Source organism: Pseudopodoces humilis, chromosome 1 (assembly GCF_049639895.1).
Source record: "Pseudopodoces humilis isolate 2021_Gansu_Grassland_sample_001 chromosome 1, ASM4963989v1, whole genome shotgun sequence".
Classification (NCBI taxonomy): Eukaryota; Metazoa; Chordata; class Aves; order Passeriformes; family Paridae; genus Pseudopodoces; species Pseudopodoces humilis.
This window is the reverse complement of record NC_142200.1, coordinates 44,581,787-44,601,266: the sequence shown is the minus strand read 5'-3', so window position 1 is coordinate 44,601,266 and position 19,480 is coordinate 44,581,787.

The window sequence follows — 19,480 nt, the reverse complement described above, 5'->3', positions numbered from 1 at the left end:
CTGAAGTGTAAGGGGACAGAGGGACAGACAGAGCAGGCTTCCAGGGGTGTGTATTCACACTTACGTGCAGGCACAGGGCAACGATCATGCCTTACAAGAGAAGATTTCTGATTTAACTGTTGGAACAGCTGCTTCAGCTGAACAAAATCAAGTTCCTGCAACACATGTCTGACAGGGAATTGAGCTGGAAGGAAGGCAAGGAAGCAGACACTAGGAACATATTCATCTTTAAATAGCAAAGCTGCATCAGCAGAAGCCTGAAATCGTACAAAGTCACAGGGGCACAACTACAGTGCAGGGTTCATTCACTCCCTATTACATCTGTCCCATGAGATGTGTGATATATGTGGCCACATGCTGTCCCTGTGCCAGAAAGAATCCCAGTTGTTCATTGTTTTCCTTGTCCTGATTTCCCTGGGGAAGAACATAGCAGCTAGGAGGGACCTGTGTTTCACTCCCCTCTCATGCACTGCTGGAAGGCTGGGGTGTATGGAATGAGCTGAATAAAACAGCTGCTCTGCAATCCAGATGGAGGTGCAAGGTTTTCACTTTTAACAGCAGAAAATCTGTGCACATCAAGCTTTCTCTTAGAACCTGGAAAATATGACCCCACTGACCCCATTGAGCCATGCAAGATTGCTTAGCAGAGAGGAAATGTAAGTAGTTCATGACTATTTTTAAATTTCATTGTAAGAAAGGCAGATTCACCTTGGAAAAGAAATTCATAAGACCCTAGGCACAATAGTCTATGATAGAAGTATTAAGACATACATGGGTTTTAAGCAGATAAATATCTCTGTACTCTTCTTGTACCTTCCAATAGGTCATTCAATGAGAAACAGTGAGAGGCAGAGAGCAACACCTCTCTGACCTTGTGTGCCATTTTCTAATTAAAATGCAGAACTTTTTTTTTTTTTTTTAGTATTCAAAGTGAATGTTCGCCATAGTATAAACCCAGGTGTATATAACAAAAGCTTGTATTTTCTTTTTTGTCTCTAAATTCTCCACCAGATTCCCATGCCTCACCTATCATGCTTCCATTCTGGTGACATTTGCAGCCTTTCCTCACTCTTCACTTCCCACACAGAAGTTTCTCTTCAATACTGTTTCTTTTGTTTACCGTTTTCTGTTTCTGTCCAATACTGTTTACTTTGTTTCTCTGCAATACTCACACCAACCTGCTCTTCAAACCCATGACCAAAAATTCTCACTAAACTATTGCGGTTACCTCACAAGAAACCTCCACATGAGATACTCTCTTGGACCTAACACCTGGAGAAGTCAAGTCACTTCCTAAAAGACTTGATGGGATCTGTGTGCCCAGCCCCATTGCATAGGTCCTCCACTCACTCCCCCATCTGCAAAGGGAGGACCCAGGTTGTTCTCCAAAATTGGAAGACCATGAAAGTTAGCTCTGTTTAGTTCTTTAAAGTGAAAAGGATGGAGAACAGATTTCCTTCCCTGGACAGATACTGTTATTTTTCTGCAATGTAAGTACCAGAGCAAAATAGAGTTTTAAATGGGCTTATATTTGGAGAAAGGAGCACAAACAAGCAATTGCATTGCAACAGCACCCCAAAATCAATGGAATCTCTCACTGTTGTTTTAGAGGTTGTTGCCATAGTCATTGCCCTGTCTTTCTATCCTTTGCCTTTAATTACTCTGAACTGGTTCATCTGAAGAAGATGACAGCAGCTATGGAAATGCCATAATGCACTTAGAGACACCAAAAATGCTTATTGTGAAAGCTTCACACAACTGTGTGTTCAGTCACAGAGTGCAGGTGAAGCATCTGAGGTATTTCAGCTCTGTTGCTCAGAATACAGCTGATGGCCCTGCTCCTGCCTTCCCCATCCTCCTCATCTTTCTCTTAAATAAACTGCACCTTCTGTGAACCCCACCCCCTACAATGACATTAATTTTTATGGGAAATATTACTCCTCTAGCCACTGCTTTTTCAGGAACAAATTCAGGAAGAAAATAGTATCTGTGACAGTTAGATGGGCCAGACCTGAAGCAATGATGCTGAACATCCATGCCTGTGAAGGAGCTCTAGGAATGGGTTTAGCTTGAGCTGGCTGCTCAAGCTTTCTGTTGGAACTACCTGAAAAACATCAAAGCTTTAGGAAAACATTGTGCACCTCTCTTACAGTAAAATGGTGTTTGAGTCTTAAGGGGAAACCAAATAATGTTTCGAACTTATTTTGCAGGGATGGTTAAGAAAGGAATGTACCTGGATCTCACACATATGCACACTCAACTACCATTGTTGCCTAACTGTGTTTGTAATACCATACTTCTATTTGAAACTTTGAGTTTCTAATACTTCTTTGTTTTCATGCTCTTTAGCAAATCCTTTCAAGCACTATGTAAACTTCTGTCTCTATGGCTTTGAGGTATTTCAGACTATCAGGCTGCACTACTTTTATCATAAAACATCTTATTCTTGCAGACAGTCTGGTTAAGAGGAGGACTGCCATCTACTCTATGGCAATATGGAAGTTCTACAGCAATTGAACATTATTTTGTCGGTAGTAGTTACTATCCATTAGTTAATTTTATTTTTTTTTTTAGTTTACTTTAGATTTCCTAGAAGTGTAGAATACTTTGGTCTCTGAACTAACTCCTGCTTTCTAATTAAAACTGGCATATGCTCTGACACGAGTCAAAATTATAGGTCATCCTTCCTCTTTAGAAAAAAACAACTTTACCACACAGTTTCTAAAATTAGCTAAGGTAACTGGATATTAAATCAGTGGCTCAGCAGATGGATAGATAAAATTTAAACAAATTACCTTCTATTAAATAAGGAAATATGAATGCTGAGACTGTTAACATGGTTCGTTCCAAAGTAGTTCTTCAGTGGCACTGGCAAGTGAATCAAGGGCAAGTGGTCTCTTGCAGACTTTTCCATGAGGTTTGTTCCTCCACTTCAGCTATCCTTTACAGGTTTGCCTGTCGTTTGTTCCTCCCTTTTCTGTTTGATTTGAAAAACCCTTTCTAGCTTTCAGCATAGCTCTCCCACGCACTGATGACCTTTTAAATAATTAAAATGCTAACAGTTCATTCAAGCTATTATGCAACTCACTCTTCAAAGTAGCAGGCAAAGGATCAAAACCGGGAGAAAGAAGACCTTTCTGTGCTGCTTGGTTTTGATTTGCTTTGTTTTCTTGACAGGGTCTGTTTGAGGAGCACTGAGAAGTGTGCTTTGTTACTGGTTCAATAATCAGAAATTCTCAGTGTTGTGTCATTATTCATCTTTTCTGTTTTGATCATTTCAGCAATTTTTCATGTTGTTTTTCTCCTGGATATATTATCTGACATGCAACAACCAGAGTTTTCATAAAGCTCTTTGGTGCCCATGGGTACACACATAGCTGATGCCTGTTTAAATGGCAGTTTCACACCTTTCAGAGTTATGCTGCATCATCCAAAAGAACAATTGCTGCACTAGGAAGCTCAAGACACTCTTAAAATCACCTACTCAATAAAATGACATAATGTAGGAAGATAGCTGGAATTTAGGCAAAACATAATGTTAAATTAAATATCTTGGACTTCTGAAAATGCACCATTTATTTTTTTTACACCAAATCAACAGGAGCCTAGAAAACAGGGGGGAAAAAATGAAATGAAGAAATATTGACTTAGAGAAAAAAAGTAGGTAGATTTAAAAACCAGGTGTTTCAGAAACCTCTTCATCTGGGATAAACAAATGAAAGTGCAAAGAAGGCACTTTGTTCCCAAAAAAAGTGGACAAAGTGACAAAAAAATATTTAAAAAATGTTAATACAGCTGCTCTTTTAAAATTAATGGGAAGGGTCAATGCTGGGATGCCACAGTTCTACAATAGTGAGAAGTAGTATATGAGCCCTAAAAATGCACAGGATCGGATAAATAAACAAGGATTGTCTAAAGGATTATAGAAACAAAACAAAAATGTGTTTTGATGTGACTGGCATCCCCTGCTCCTGACAGTTACTTTTATAAATTTTGACAGCTGTACATGCATTTGTGTCCCTATAGAATCACACATATCAAGACAAAGAGATTGGGATTACATCTAGAATGAAATTCTTCCCAGAAGAAGGAATTCCTGCAGCATATCTCCAGGGTCTCAGGTAAAAATCCCAGATAATAAAACCCAGACTGCAGTTTTGCATGTTATATTTTAGGTAAGTGTGTTTAAATATGTTTCCAGCCGTATTTCCTCACTGATTTTTACATTTTAAATTCTACTTTCATTTTGAATGTCTTAGCTGTGAGAATGCCAAGCCTTTGCTATTTTTAAAGTATGTATTTACATTATCTTGCTCCTGTATAACATCAGCAAAAGAGGCAGACATTATTACCTGCATTTTGCAAGAGGAATATCACATGCAAAGCAATGAAGTTTCTTAACCAAGTATATTCACAAAACCAGTGGCAGCTGAGGAATGAGTTGGGAGTATTGAAACATTTTTGAAGAGTCAACACCAAGCCATAGTTGCATCATTATTTTAGTGGTTAACATTATGGGAAGTCAACATGAAAATATATGCTACACATAAAGAAAAACAAACAATGTAATAACACCAATATACAAGTGCAGTCTTTTGACATGGGAATGGCAAGAACTTAAAAAAAAAAGAAAAAATGAATCTTGGACTAATGACAATTTCCTCATTATTTTTCTTTCTTGATAGCAAGAAATTTGAGACCAAATGAAGCATAAACATTTTGATAAGCATGATACAGACCCCATCAGTATTTTCTTGGGTGAGAAGTCTGATCCTCAGGGCATTTAAATGTAATATCAGAAGAGTCATTGCTATGTAGGCAAACTATAGAAAACTAGCTCAAAAACCAAAATGGACAAGTTCACAGCATATTCTGTTCAGTTTTGTAACTTTTTCTGCCTGAAAGGTTACCCAACAAAAAGAAACATGTCATCAGGGTCAAGCTTTCCTATAAGATGCACTCCTTGAATTGGCCGTAAACATCTCCTGCTTTTTTTAAATTGTGGCAAGGCTGTCATTCAAATTACAAGGGCACCTGTTTCTAGATGTCCAGCTGGCTTTCTGAAAGCCAGAACCACATTCTGGTTGTCATAAAATAAAATAAAATAAAATAAAATAAAATAAAATAAAATAAAATAAAATAAAATAAAATAAAATAAAATAAAATAAAATAATTTTTTTAAGCGATTGCATTTGAGAGATACACCCACTTTGTGCAATATATGAACCATTGTAACTTTTAGTCAGAAGACAACAAAACAAGAATCATTTCCTACTGAGTTATATTTCCCAAAATTTATTCTAACAAATCTAATTCATGCTTAGCTTCAGTTCCTGGTTCTCTTAGATCTGTGGGGAACAATTACACCTGCTTTGCTTCAGAGTTTACAGTAGAAAAAAATAAATCAGTCAAAATTCAAATTTATTAAATGAAAGTATTCCCTTCTACGCTGCAATGTCCATTGAAAGAATGTAATAAGAATTAATCTCTAAGTAAAAAATGAACCAAACAAGCTCCTAAACTGTTCTATCAGTCTGAATAGGCTGGTGGTGTGCACCATGTGAATTTAAGCTGATAGTTCAGTATAAAAACACTACATCAACCTCTTATATCAGTAAAAGAACCACTCTCCCAAATTATGACCAGCATGACTAATGACATTTTATCATAACTCTGAAATGTCTGTGATTTAGCTGCTTCAGCATAATATTGAACAAAATATAGCACAGTGGGATCCTATGCATTTTAGTTCCAATACATATTTTTGCCTAACAAGTCTGATTATTATTTTTGTTTTTTAGGACTTATTAATCTACATTTTCAATACTTGAGGTTGTTAGATTCACAAGGATTTTCACATCATAGACCTATTTGAAAGAGATTAGCATGGATCTCTGAATCTCTGCCAATACCATATTTTTTTCTGCATAATTTTGTCCAGTCCAATCCAGTCTCAAAAGCACAGGTTTTCATCACTTTACTCTCCAGAAGGTATTGCATTGCTCACAGTTATTCCAAGTTGGGTTACAGCTACTTAACCTTTCCTGCATCTTCCTAAAAATTATTTCCTGCCTGTCTTGGGTTCTCCTAGCACTTCTTCATACTTTTTTTCTCCATTCAATCCCTCTAAGCACTCAATTCTTCTTGAATTTAACAACTGGTTTGATCTGTAACTTTGTTTCCCACTTAACTGGGAATTTTATAAATCTCAGCAGCCTGTTACTGGTTAACATTTCTCCATGTACCGTATTTTGTCAGACAAGGAAAATGTCAGGACTCACAAAGGCCAACCTGGACAAGCATCAAATGCTTCATGGCTTCTCTGCTTGCTGTCCTTTGCAGACCACAAAACCTAGAAACATACCAAAGGACACAAGCTTTGGTGATAACTGAAAGAAATGAAACATTCTGGACAGGCTTAATTCCTGTAATTGGGAATAGCAGATGCCTAATATGTCTGTGTATATGTTGCATTGTGCGGTGGATGGCTAAAAAAGACAAATTTTAGCAGGTGTTTTTTCTTTTTGGTTTTGTGGTAGGAATGCAGACAAAAATAATTTCAAGAGTAACACTGTATTAGTAAGTTCTTCAGCAAAAACTAACTTTCATTTAGAAAACAAGTCAATAGACTGACGAACCGATACACTCTTTAAATCATGCAAGAACATACTTGAACTATCTGCATACAAAAAGGGATTTGAAACCAATTTATCAAAGGTCTTACTATGAAGACCCTTGCACTGATTAGGAGGGCTTCCAATTTTACCCTGCAGCTCTATCATCTTTCTTTGCGATAAGCCACTGCTTTAATTTTTCCACAGAAAAAAAAAGTTCTTAAATCCCTAAACCTATTTGCCAAGGTCTTCTCCAGCAGAAAAGTTTAAACTCAGGATAAAATTTTACATTTTGGAGGCAGCCTCTTTTGAAGCTCTCAGCCCTGTAACACTGACAGGCCTTATGATACAGACAGGAACAGCAATGTAATTGGTTTTGTTGGTGTCATTGCCTGACACCAGATAGAGTAGGAAGGATTGTAGAGACCAGCTGATTCCTTTTCCATACACAGCTTGTTAATTAATTTTTCTTTTTTTCTGGAGGAAAGGTAATTTACACTGGTTGTACTGTCAGTTGTCAATGGGTTGCTGCAGTGTACAGTCACGTTTCTAAGCAGTGTTTTGGTTTTTATTCTTGCCTGGATTCCCCCCTTAACCTTATCAAAGCAGTTAAATTTCTTCAGCTATCAAGCTGAGCCATGTCAGCATCTTCAGATAGTCGCTGTTGACATGGCTGAGCAAAGCTGAATTGATCTCACAGCCCTCAGGTCATCCTGTACAGAATGCATGCTCTATACTACTGCCACATGCCTGATTTAAAGTCCGGACATTTCTAAGTCATTTCTGGCAAGTTAAAATGGTTTGTATCACTAACGCTATTTAAGATCATTCTGTTGCCACAAATGCTATCCCAGTAATCTTAGATTGTGCACTAGAGATGGAAAAAGGACAGTGATGACATGCTTGTTTGCAAGAGAAGGAAAACCACAAAAACCCTCCAATCTGAAGCAACAACAACAACAAAAAAACCAAACATGATTCAAGTGGAGCTGTACCTGTCTATCTGAGAAAGCAGTAATAAAACAAGGTTAGGTACATTAGAGAACAAAGTGTGGCTGACAAGGCTTCCAGCTACTCTCCATGAAGAACTTGACAAGTGAATGGCTGTTTTCCAAGCTGTTAGGCACCCGAGTTACTGCACATTTCCTTGTATCCTATATGTTTTCCATTAGCAGGCATGAATGGTGACAGTAACCCATGAATCATAAGAACGCTGTCTTTAGCACTGTGAGCACAAAAACACCTGGATTTTGAAAAATATGGAACTTCATAACCAGGTCACACAGGCCATCAGGAGAGCTCAGCCTCAGGACAACAAATGATCATAATTACTCATTCTGTTTACTTCATTCATAACTTAATTATATTCATATCTTCTAACTTTCAGGTAGAGAAGCAGAAGAAAATTCTCTTGGAGAAAAGAATCACTTTGTTTTTCAAAGGGTCTGTGTTTATGTATTTGCATGCCTACCTGCTTGTGTGTATTTTAGTTAATGGCTGTTTACAGAGTGCCCCCAGAGAGGTGACAGACACTTATTGGTGATCTAATTTCAGTGCAACATCTAGATCAGTGAAAAATTAATAAGCTTGTATAGCAGTGGCCTATGAAGCAAGAGCCATTGATAATAGGAAAAAAAAATATTATGTTTTAGAAATACAGGACCAAATCCTGGGGCTCTGTGTGTAATGAACCATCTATGCAGGGGTACAGAAAGGTACTGGCCATACCCCTGCAGACCCTAAGTAACTGTTAGAGAAATGAAAAGTAGCAACATTACAGAAAACATTATATACATTAAAATCCTCTTTGTATAACCACAGACAAGGGTCTCTCCTTAGGAGTTGTAACTTATGAGGTCTTTGGGGTTCTTTTTAATTCACTGTTACAATGGAATACTGCAGAAATGGTATTTATCAACTGAGATGTGTGCAAATTCTCCACACAGCAATTAATTGGCAAAAGAAATAGTCCCCTAAAGTTCTTAAGTGATATGGGAAATAGGTGTAAAAATCTTGGCGTTTTTTGTGTTAGAAGAAAAAATTATGACTTGGGGAAACAAAGACTTGAGAACTTGGTAAGCAGAAATCTGCCTGTTCTCCAATGCAGTGGAAAGACGTCATCTAAATTCTCAAGAAAATGTAGTTAATAGAAGTGAAAATCTGTCCTTTAACACAAACCAGAAAACAAATGATCAACAGAATAAGAATTAACATGGATTTGAGGATTACTTCTGAAATGGGAATTTTCAGCTTGTGGTAACAAGATGACTGTAATACCAAAGCAAAATTGTGGACAATAGGTACTGTAATGTTAATCATCTCATTAGCAATAAATAGGCTGGCAATATGGAACAATTTGTTCATCTCTCAAATTATTTGACTAATTGGAGCATTCTGATTTCAGAACTTGATTTAAAAAATATTTCAAACCTCATTTTTTCTTAAGAGCAAGAGGGGTTTCATTTATATATTCTTATCTTTCACCTAAAAATCACTATTTAATCATCTTTCAATGTGCTTTTATTCAGAGTCAAAGAACACATTTTACCTCTTTCACAGAGCATTCACAAAAAAAGGCTCAACTAGAACTCGATTAACTTGTATGCATGCAGATGGTTTGGAAAGTAATTTTATTTGTATCTACATCATGATTCACAGATTATGATTATTCCAGAATCCACTTGGAGAATTTTTACCAAATAAGAAAATACATTGAGATAATATCTTGTTTTCCCTCCCTTACTTTACCACAGCAGGAAGCCAGTTAAAAGTGGTGATTGTTTGTAATTTTACCTCTGACTACAAAGCCAGTGATTTCCTCTGGAGTCACTTTTTGGGTGTTCAGATTAGAGGCAATAATAACATATGTGTTATCCCTCCTTCACTTGTTCAGCCAAAATGCTGAGCTATAAAATACCCTACAATCTAAAATCACTGCCAGTGTATTCTGTGCTGGGATTTTCTGTGTGATGCAGAAGTGAATCAAAACAGCTGGAATGAACACACACAAATACACACAAAATCACAGTTGTAGCATTAAAATGTTCAGTCCATAATTTACCTCTAATTTGTAGAAAATTAATAAAGTGATAAGTTCTTACACATGAGTAACTCACAAAAAAGGCTTGCAAGATTCTGAGAATTTTTAAAATCCATAATTACAAGAGTAACCTGTTGTGGACATTTTTCCTCAAAAAGGTAAAGGAAACCTCAGGGCACCTGAATGGTGTGTGACTTGCACAGAGGCAGCATCAATATTCAAAGGAATTTGGACAAAGATAATATCTCAGGTAGAATTGCTCATTGATAAATCCTGGGATTACAGTAAAACATGTTTTGGAGTAGAGAGAGGAAGAGTAACCAGACCAGCTGATACTCCCTGGCATTTTCTCATATTACATCCTTTGGTTTAGTCAGCTGCAAAGCTGATGCTTGCTGCCTGTAGTGGCACTTCCTACCTAGAGATTTGAGCAGTAGGTAGGTCTTTGGAAGTTTTGGAAGTTTTTGGAAGCTAACATTGGCACAACTGCTAGCAGAAGCCAGAACCAAATCTTGTTCCCACACAGGCTCTGTTGTATTCAGCTACTGAGAGCTGGTGAAAAGCAGCACCTCAGCACTACTCAAGTCATTACGTATTTAGTCTCTCATGAAGAACAAAAATAAATGAGCTTCTGTGGTCTGAGCTAAATATACTCTTCTGAAGTATCAGCTCAGGTGTTTCCACATCAACTTCTCAACAAGAGCTAAACGGGAGGATTTGTCAAATAGAAACACAGTCTGTCATACATGAGGTATTACTGCTATCCCACATACAAATAGTTGAAAATAGGCTTGCATATCTTGAGGACTAGAAATAAAAACTATGTCTGGAACTTTTTCTATTAAAAGGGGTTAGTGATAAGTGCTGTTTGTGGAATGGTTTGGCTATTTCTTAAGGTTTTACCAGTTTTCTTCTTGCATGTATTTAGGAAGTTTTATTATGCTATTTTCCTAGCTTGCTGGAATGGGTGAAGAGATCAAAGGAGGACAGTATATAGTAGCCTTGTGTCCCGAAGTGAAATTATGATTTAGTTATTAACTCTGCTACTCAGAAGCATACATGAACTAATGCAGCATCTATCCACTTTGCCTTATCTATTGTGACAAGCCTCCGGGGGGCTGATCCACATGAAATTCATTTCACATCTCATTCATTGAGTGCCTGGGATTTGAAATACCTTTCTGCTCTTCTAGGTTTCAATAAGCTAGATTGCACAGACCCATTGCAAGGAAAAAGTAAGAAAGCAAATGTCTCTGTAGAGACGGTGCTTTCAAATTTCCTGTGATGACACTGGAGATACGCTGGCATTAATTTCAGGAATTGTGCAGACGTGTACCTAGGACAAGGATGACTTAGAGAATAATCATAATTTTCAGACCAATGGAAATATATTTTTATATATTTTGCAGTTAATATTGAAGTTTATATCATAATAAGTAAGAAATATAAAAGATTATAGTCAATCTGAGATATTTGACAATGAAAGCTTATCTTTTCCCCTAACATTGACTAACAAAATCCTCATGCTTCCCTCTAAGAAAGTGGAACTATTAAATATTTGGCAGTTTTTACTCAGTTTCTGTACAAATTTGACTGACAAAAGCAGGGCAAACAAGAGCCCACTCTGTCCAGAACCTTGTTTTTCACATTTCTAAGCAAAAACCTAGGACAGAAACAACATTGCTAGAAATATTACAGGAATTTCCTTCAATATAAAGAAGCATTACCCACAAAGTCAATTGCCTTCCTCATTTTATTGCTCCTCAAAATGACCAAAACTGTTCATGCTGCTGGGACACACAAACCAGCATCTCCAGCAGCCTATAGACATAAAGGAAACAGGGAAATAATGGTGTTTCATGCTGCACAAACTAATGATTATCAGAAGTCGAAGTGTGAGTTACTGTATTTTTTATGCAAGAATACTAAATCCTTACGTCAGCTAGAACAAGACTTAGTTTTAGGGACCTCATCTATGAAAGGATATACACCCAGAAAGAGATTGAGATGAACATCGTTTGCCTTCATGCAAGAAGCCAATGTATTTTTCAGATTGCCTCTGTGTTTTCTCCATTAGAATTGTCGTCAGGGGCAGGGGTAGAGCCCAAATCACCCCATGCTGGGGCTCACATTACAAGACTAAAGGATCAGGTTTACACTTGGCTTTGCTGGCTCAATGAAACTTTTAAAACAAATTCACTTATTGGGTTCAGTTATCTTATGAAAAACAAACACCAAAAATACAAAAGGGATGACTGAAAGTCTGTAGCCTTCCATGCCAAGAGCTCTAACAAAGCCTCAGTGTTTTCAGCTGAGGGGCCTACAGTATCCAACTGAGTTACATGGGATAAAGAAGGGAATTTAATACCACTGGATCATGAGACTAATAAAGGATTGCAGTGGCAGTCAGTGTGAAGAAGAAAGCAGATTTGATACTCTGTTACCAGGTTTTCCTTTTACATCCTCAGCCTGAATATTTGTTCATGGGATGAGAAAAGGAGGAGATTTCATGGTTCAATGTGTAATTGTCTGCAGCCCACAAGAAGGACACGTGCATGCAAAAATGTGTGCAGCCAACTCCTGAACTGTGAATACTTCTCATACAAACTCTTCTGAGGTGATGCCCTCCTTCTTTCCTTGTCTGATGGGCAAAGGAAAGCCTCTGTAGGGGCCAGGCTGTGAGTAGGTGTGCAGAAATGGGGAGAGGTAGCTCCTCAGGAAGAGCTGAGCCTGCTCCATGATCCTCACTTGGGTCTGTCTCCTCGTCCCTTGAAATTATCCTGGGTGCTCAACTGCTACCTGAGGAGAGGTGTAGAGGGAAATCAAGACCAGAGCCCTTCTTGCCTTAGTAAACCAGACCACAAGAAACCCTTAAGGCACCATACAGTAAAATAAGCAAATTCCTTTCAGTGAAGTCACTTCCTTCAGCTGGGTAATCAGTGCTCAGACTAAACCTGAAGATAACAGTACCACAGCTGGAGAAATGTGAATTCACTGATGAGGTATTCTAGAATCATAAAAACAAAACATATTCTGAAAATTTTCTAAATTGTCATGAAACAAAATTGGGAACCAAATTTTTACTTAATTCTTCATTAATTTCAATACCAATAATTTGTTAATTCCTCCTAGGCAACTCTCTAGGCAATATGCTGCAATATGTTTAGTTTTAGCATCCACAATATCTCTAATAATGTGTCTGATTGTTAATACAAGTTATCAAAATAATTTTACCAAATTATCAAAACTATATTAACAAAATCAAACAGAAAATACCAATTTACAACTTCTATCTAAATCAGCATGCATACTCAAGTTCTTGGCAGATTTTTCTCATTTGGTGACGTGCACTTTCTTCACTAGTTGCTAAATTACAAAACACGCAACACTGGGGAATCTACAAATAAAGAAAGGAATTTAACAAAACTGTGGGATTATCTTTGGATAATGGCCTCCCCACAAGTATCATTTTCTTCTTAAAGCAGCTTCACACTTCTCAGTCTCTGATGTTTATTCACCCACACACATTCTGTGTGATTTTATAAATTAGTGGTAGGTCTTGACAAAACTCTTTCTTGTAGGCACTTGTACCAAGAGATTACAGCCTATATCCCTATATCTTGCAGTTACTTTGCTTGAAGTGTTTCTTCTAGTTGCTTTCATGCATACACGGGGTAATATGCAAATCACTACAGGAAACATTTTTTTCTTTGATGCTGAGCTTATGAACTGATTTAAATATTGGTTCCCCTCAAAATAATAGAACACAAGTCTTGCTTCCTGTACTCTATCTTCTTGAAATGGAATTGATTCAACATGAGCGTATAATCTTTCAAAAGGCTACAGGTAGTGAACTTGGTTTTGAGATGTTTCCTGACAAAATGTGCCTCATCTAAGCAGTTGAAAGCAATTAAATTAACAGTTAACCAAATTATTATTGTTAAAAGTTCTTTGTTGCTATTGATGCATGCACAACATAGACATGGTTCTTAAAAATACTCTTCTGAAATACTGCATCATATCCTTCAGAATGGGACACAGATAATACACCCTTGCAATACTTTGAATCGGGGAACATCCGATAATTGGTAATCTTCAATTGTCAGTACAAATCATACAAAAACATATTCCTATACTGCTTTAAACATCTTACTAAGAAGGTGTGCTGTATCACTTTGCCATAAATTTAGATTCTACATAGATTTTATGCAAGACAGATCAGCATTTTCGTTTCTCTAAATACTGCATATTTACCTTCTGAGATTGTGCTCTGCACCAAATTAGTGAGGCCTTGTTCTGACAAAGATATGCAGTATTAGGGAGCACTGTTTATAGTGTAAGTAGGTAAAATTAACACTATCCTGAACTTCTCAGTTCTACAATTTTTTTCTTATGAAAAATGTGTCAGATAAATCACATCAGTTCCTAGGGCTTTTTTTTCATGTCATGGTTTTGTATTTTAGCATTTTGGGTTTTTTATCCTATTAATTGTAAATATTTGATGAAATATAATTAAGTTAAAACAATGTAATGTTAATTTGGAAATATACTACACAGGGAATAAAGGGGAAAAAACCAGTTGTCATACATCTGTAAATTCAATATTCTAACCATTTAGCAAACCTCTGATTCATAATTTCTTAAAAGCATGAACTTTTCCCTCTGTAGAGGACTGAAAGATATGGAGTTTTTTTCCTCCATCTTGTTCAAAGTACCTGTCAATATAGGAAATAATATTTGTTCCTATTTATCACCAGGATAAACTGCTTTATTTAAGCCCTGCATAAAAAGAGTTCTCATTAAAAATGGAGGCAGTCCACTTCTAAATCACCTGTTACATCACTTCTTAATCACTAAACACACTTGTTGTGTCTGTATACACAGACAAAACTGTGGACACACCAGGTGCACTAAAGCAAATTGAGCTAAGACATGAGCTCATTCCTAGCATAAATATAGTCTGGGCAGAGAAGGGAGAGAGACCAGCCCTGAGGAGAAGGATTTGGGCTGTTGTTTGATGAGAAGCTCATAAACCTGCCACGTGTGTCTGTAGCTCAGAAAGCCAGCTGTGTCCTGGGCTACATCAAGAGAAGCGTGGCCAGCAGGAGGAGGGAGGTGATTCTCCTCCTCTACTCTGCTGCTATGAGTCCATAACTGGAGTGCTGCATCCAGCTCTGGGACCGCCAGCTGACGAAGATCATGGACCTGCTGGAGTCAGTCCAGAGGAGGCCATGAAGATGATCACAGAGCTGGAGAACCTATCCTACAAAGACAGTCTGAGCTGAGGTTGTTCAGCCTGGAGAAGGCTTCAAGAAGGTCTAAGAACAGCCTTCCAGTGCCTTAAGGGGGATTGCAGGAGAGCTGGAGAGGGACGTTTTGCAATGGCATGTAGTGACAGGACAAGAGGGGCTGGCTTTAAATGCAAAAGGGTAGATTTAGATTAGACATTAGAAAGAAATTCTTTACTATGGGGGTGGTCAAATTCTGGTAAAAGTGGCCCAGAGAGGTAATAGATGCTACCTCCCTGGAAGCATTCAGAGTCAGATTGGATAGGCCCCTGGGTAATCTGGTTTAGTTGAAGATGTCCCTGATTACTGAAGGGAAGTTGGACTAGATGATCTTTAAAGGTCTTTTCTAAGTGATCCTATGATTTTGTCCCTCATTGTCAAGTATATGTAAGGGATTTTCTGATGATGCAGTTGAGAGTTCAAAGTGTGCCACGGAGGCTGGCTATGGAGGAACCTGCACCAGCACAATGTGAAATGGATGGTGAAACAGCACCTGCCTGGACTGCCAGATTTCTTCTAATGCCATGCCTGCAGTGCAGGCACAACTTTTAAGTCTGTCAACTTGACCAGAACACACAGTGGGGAAGGAAACTCCCCACTGGGGAACACATTTGGAATCAATAAACAGAACCGCCTCGATCTATTGCAAAGAGCTTGTTAGGGGACTAGGAGGACGATTAGAGCTAGGGACCACCTTTTGTGTGGAGTGTCACAAATGGCTACCAGGCCATCATTCTCAGGGCCTTACTTTGTACTGTGTTACCAACTCAGCTGCAGCCAGTGCTGGCCAGCCACGCTGAACGCTGCTGTGGCTCTCCTCCCTCATTGTGGCAGCACACCGCTCTCAGTGTGGGCTCTGCGCACTGACCCCACTCGCACACGGAGACTTGAAAGCAGGTAAAACAAGACACTAGGCTCATATTAGCAGAAGGAGACAGAGTGATCCAAATTATTGTAATGCTTTAACACGTGCTGTCATCCCTAGTTTAAGCTGCAATGACAAAAAGGCAGACAGTCCTGAACCAAAACGTATGTTCCCTGCTGTACTAGAGCCGCAGCAGAGATGTGAATGTGTTTGTCTTCAACTTAACAATACCCCAGAGGGCAGTTTTGTATTCAACACTGCAAAGTATCAGCATAACCAATGCTTTTTCCCTTTAGCATTACAGAATTCCTTCAAAGTCTGCTCTGTTTCCCAAATTTCCAGTGTGGTCAGCTGCTCAGAGTTAGCACCTTGAAAAAACAGATCCCAAAATTATTGATATTCTGTCCTTTTGTTCCTTTTTTTTTTTTTTTTTTCAGATTTAAATATACTTGAGGCATAATTTGGCCAGGGAAGTTTAATTATCTAAGACCACAAATTAACTGTTCAGATTAAATTGCTTCTGTATATGTAGCACTGCAATATTTATTTATAAAGTAATTATTATTCAATTTTTGAGATAAAAGCATTTAGACTAAAAGCACTATTATGGTTCAAATGCATATTTATGTATTTCAAAACCCCAAACCCCAAACTTCCAACTATGATGAGAAAATGTTTAAACTCAGAGTAAGACTCAAAACAAAGAAAATAAATAAAACATTAAGGTTGAATATACAGTCATGAGATTGTGAGCTTCCTGCAGCTAAGGCTTTCTTCCTTATGAAGTCTCTATTGAAGTGTCTAACAGACAGTGGATATCACTTAGTAATTATCCTCTTAATGTAAAACTTTCACATCACGTTTTCTGTGGGTTTGTTTCTTGTATTTCTTACCAAATCACACTTTTGGAATGATTTTTATCAGGCCCTGGGGACTGTAAGGGAGCCCAGGAGCAATTCAAGTTTTTAAATATTTAGGGAGGTTTTGATGCAAAGCCACTGAAATACATGTATAGCAAATGCTAAACAAGGTTTTCCTTTGATCTATATAACTTGTGGCACAAACATCACTGGTCTTTTCTCATATAATAATATTTCTTGGAATTTTCTTACTGCACTTCACATTTTTTCTTCCTCAACATGCCTTGAGGATTCCCTCTATGTTTTTTCCTGACTCCTACAAAAATATGAAAAGTTTCCATTTGTATGGATTAGTGCTCTACAGGTCTTCTCTATCCTTCTCAAAAATGTGACTGTATAAGGACTAAGTATTTTGGGAATCTATCTCCCAAAGAATTATAGACAAATTAGGCATCTAGCTATTTTGAGAATCTTGGCCCAAATCACAGTGCTTTTCCAAGGTGCTTTTCGATGCTGACTTCTAGTAAAGGCTGTGGAGAACCCTCATTTCAGTATGAGAGGAAGTTCTTAAAGACAAAACACAACTCAGGAAATTCCCAAGAGTCTGTAGACTATGACATGGTTTTTGTCTTGGTGTATAACTCTCCACATTCATAGCTGCAGAACCTCCTAAGTTGAGATGGCCTTTAGCTTCAGCAGATGTCTCTGACTTTCTGATCTTTCTTGATCTCCTCTCATTTAATGCAGTCTTCTCTTTGTGCTCAGAATGTCAACTGGGTGACACAAATCCATATATTCTGTTACATATTTCAGTATACCTAAAAAAACCCATGTAATCGATATTAGATTGTAAAGAAGCAATTTGCTTAATAAGCAATACAGACAGTCAAGACCGTAATTTTTGCAACAGGCTTCATACAGTGTCTCAGCTTTCTCTGAAATTCCTCAGAAATGGCTGGAGACTGTCAACCTTCTGAATATTTGACTCAGATTTCACCTACATATACACACATTTCATCATCTGAAGTGTGAGCCTTGCAAGAGCTTTAAACCAACCAGCTGTAAATCACATTGATGCTAAAAAGAAAGAAAAATCTCATTCCCTGCCTTCACAGTAAGGTACATGAAGAAAAAAGAAACTAAGTAAAATTTTGGCCACAGCTGTATGTTTCAGAAAAACCCAAAGAAACAAAAAAACAACCTCCAGTGGCTATGCACTCTTTATTCTAGGTTTTTAAACTGAGAACATTTGCAGTTAGTGTTGACACCCTGTCCAAGGAACCTTGAAAGGCCATAGAAAAAGGAGAGGCCAGGCTACAGATAATCCTGAACAGTCACTCATGCTATTAACCTTGCCTTCACAAGGAAAGACAAGTGCAAGTAATACTGTGCTCCTTGCAAGCTCAAATGCTTTCTCCTAAGAGCAGCAGTGACAGGTGGAGGTATGTAAGAGGCAACTGTGGAAAAGCGAGCAGGACTCACTTTTGCATAGGCCATAGCTACATTTTAGATTTCTGGAAGCATGAATTTTGGTAAAACATCTTGGCCATTACAGTTCTATATTATAATTCTGATTATACTGTAAATTCCATTAAATGAATATCTGCTAGCAAACACATTGAAAAGATGCAAGAGTGCACTGGGAATAACTCCCAATGCATTCACCAAAGTTATTTCATGAGAGTCCAGAATACCCCATTAGCAAAATCAGGTCAGTGAGCATCAGTTTCTCCTGTAAGACATTTCTGACCAGAAAGAATTTATGGTGCAGTAGTCATGTTTTTAGTATCTGACCTTTTAGGCCATGCAGAGGAAAATCAGTGGACACATTATACTACCAAATAGGAAATCCTGCTGAAAACCTAAACCAGGAAAAACTTAACTCCTCAAAGAACTTGCCCACATGCTGTCTTAAAGAATTTAGCTTTTCTTTTGAAAATGGGGATCCTGTAGAGAAATACCTATGTCATATGTGAACATGCCAACCTGACCAAAATATCAGTGATTTGTACAAGACTGCAAAAAGATGGGATATGTTGCATTATTGGCTCAAGCAGTTTCTAGAACAATCAAACATTACACATGGTTTGTGGGGAAAGCATGAAAACTTCCAAGGAAGACTGTCAGTTTGACCCCCAGTCACTCTTATACTTCAGAAAAGCTTAGCATGATGATAAATGCTCAAATTGAGAACTGCTGCACACAGTGTCTGTCTTAAACTGCTGATAATCTTGGATTACTTTTCAGATCTTCCCTGGTTTAGCAGCTTCTGTCAAGATGTAAATAAAGAAGAACATGTGACATTCCCTCAACCAGTCATGAAGAAGTCACTTGTTCACTGACTAGCTGGCAGGTATTCATGGCAAGGCTGTTCAGTCACTGGAATTTTTGCCTGTTGCCTAAGTGACCAGTAATCCACTCAAAGAATGACAGAGTTGCTGAGATGACAAGGGACAGTGTCTAGGAATGAGAAATATTTGACAGTGGAAAAATACATGTTTTTAGTGACGTTTTCATGATGTTTTCATTTTTCCAAAGAGAGCTGAAATTGCAGAAGGCAGACTGAGATCACTAAAACTCTTTTGCACATGGATTAACTTGTAATTCACTTACTCATATGCATGTGGGAATACAGCTTCTCAGACCAACTTCCTTCAGCAATAATGCGGTTTATGCTTCTGCTCTTGTGTTCTAATAAAAGTCACGAGATTAAAAATTCTCCCTAGTGACTTCCATCCAGACCTGAAATGTAAGAAGATGGATCATATATGGTACCTAGAAACCACAGCAACTGCATTTTTATAAAAAAAGCA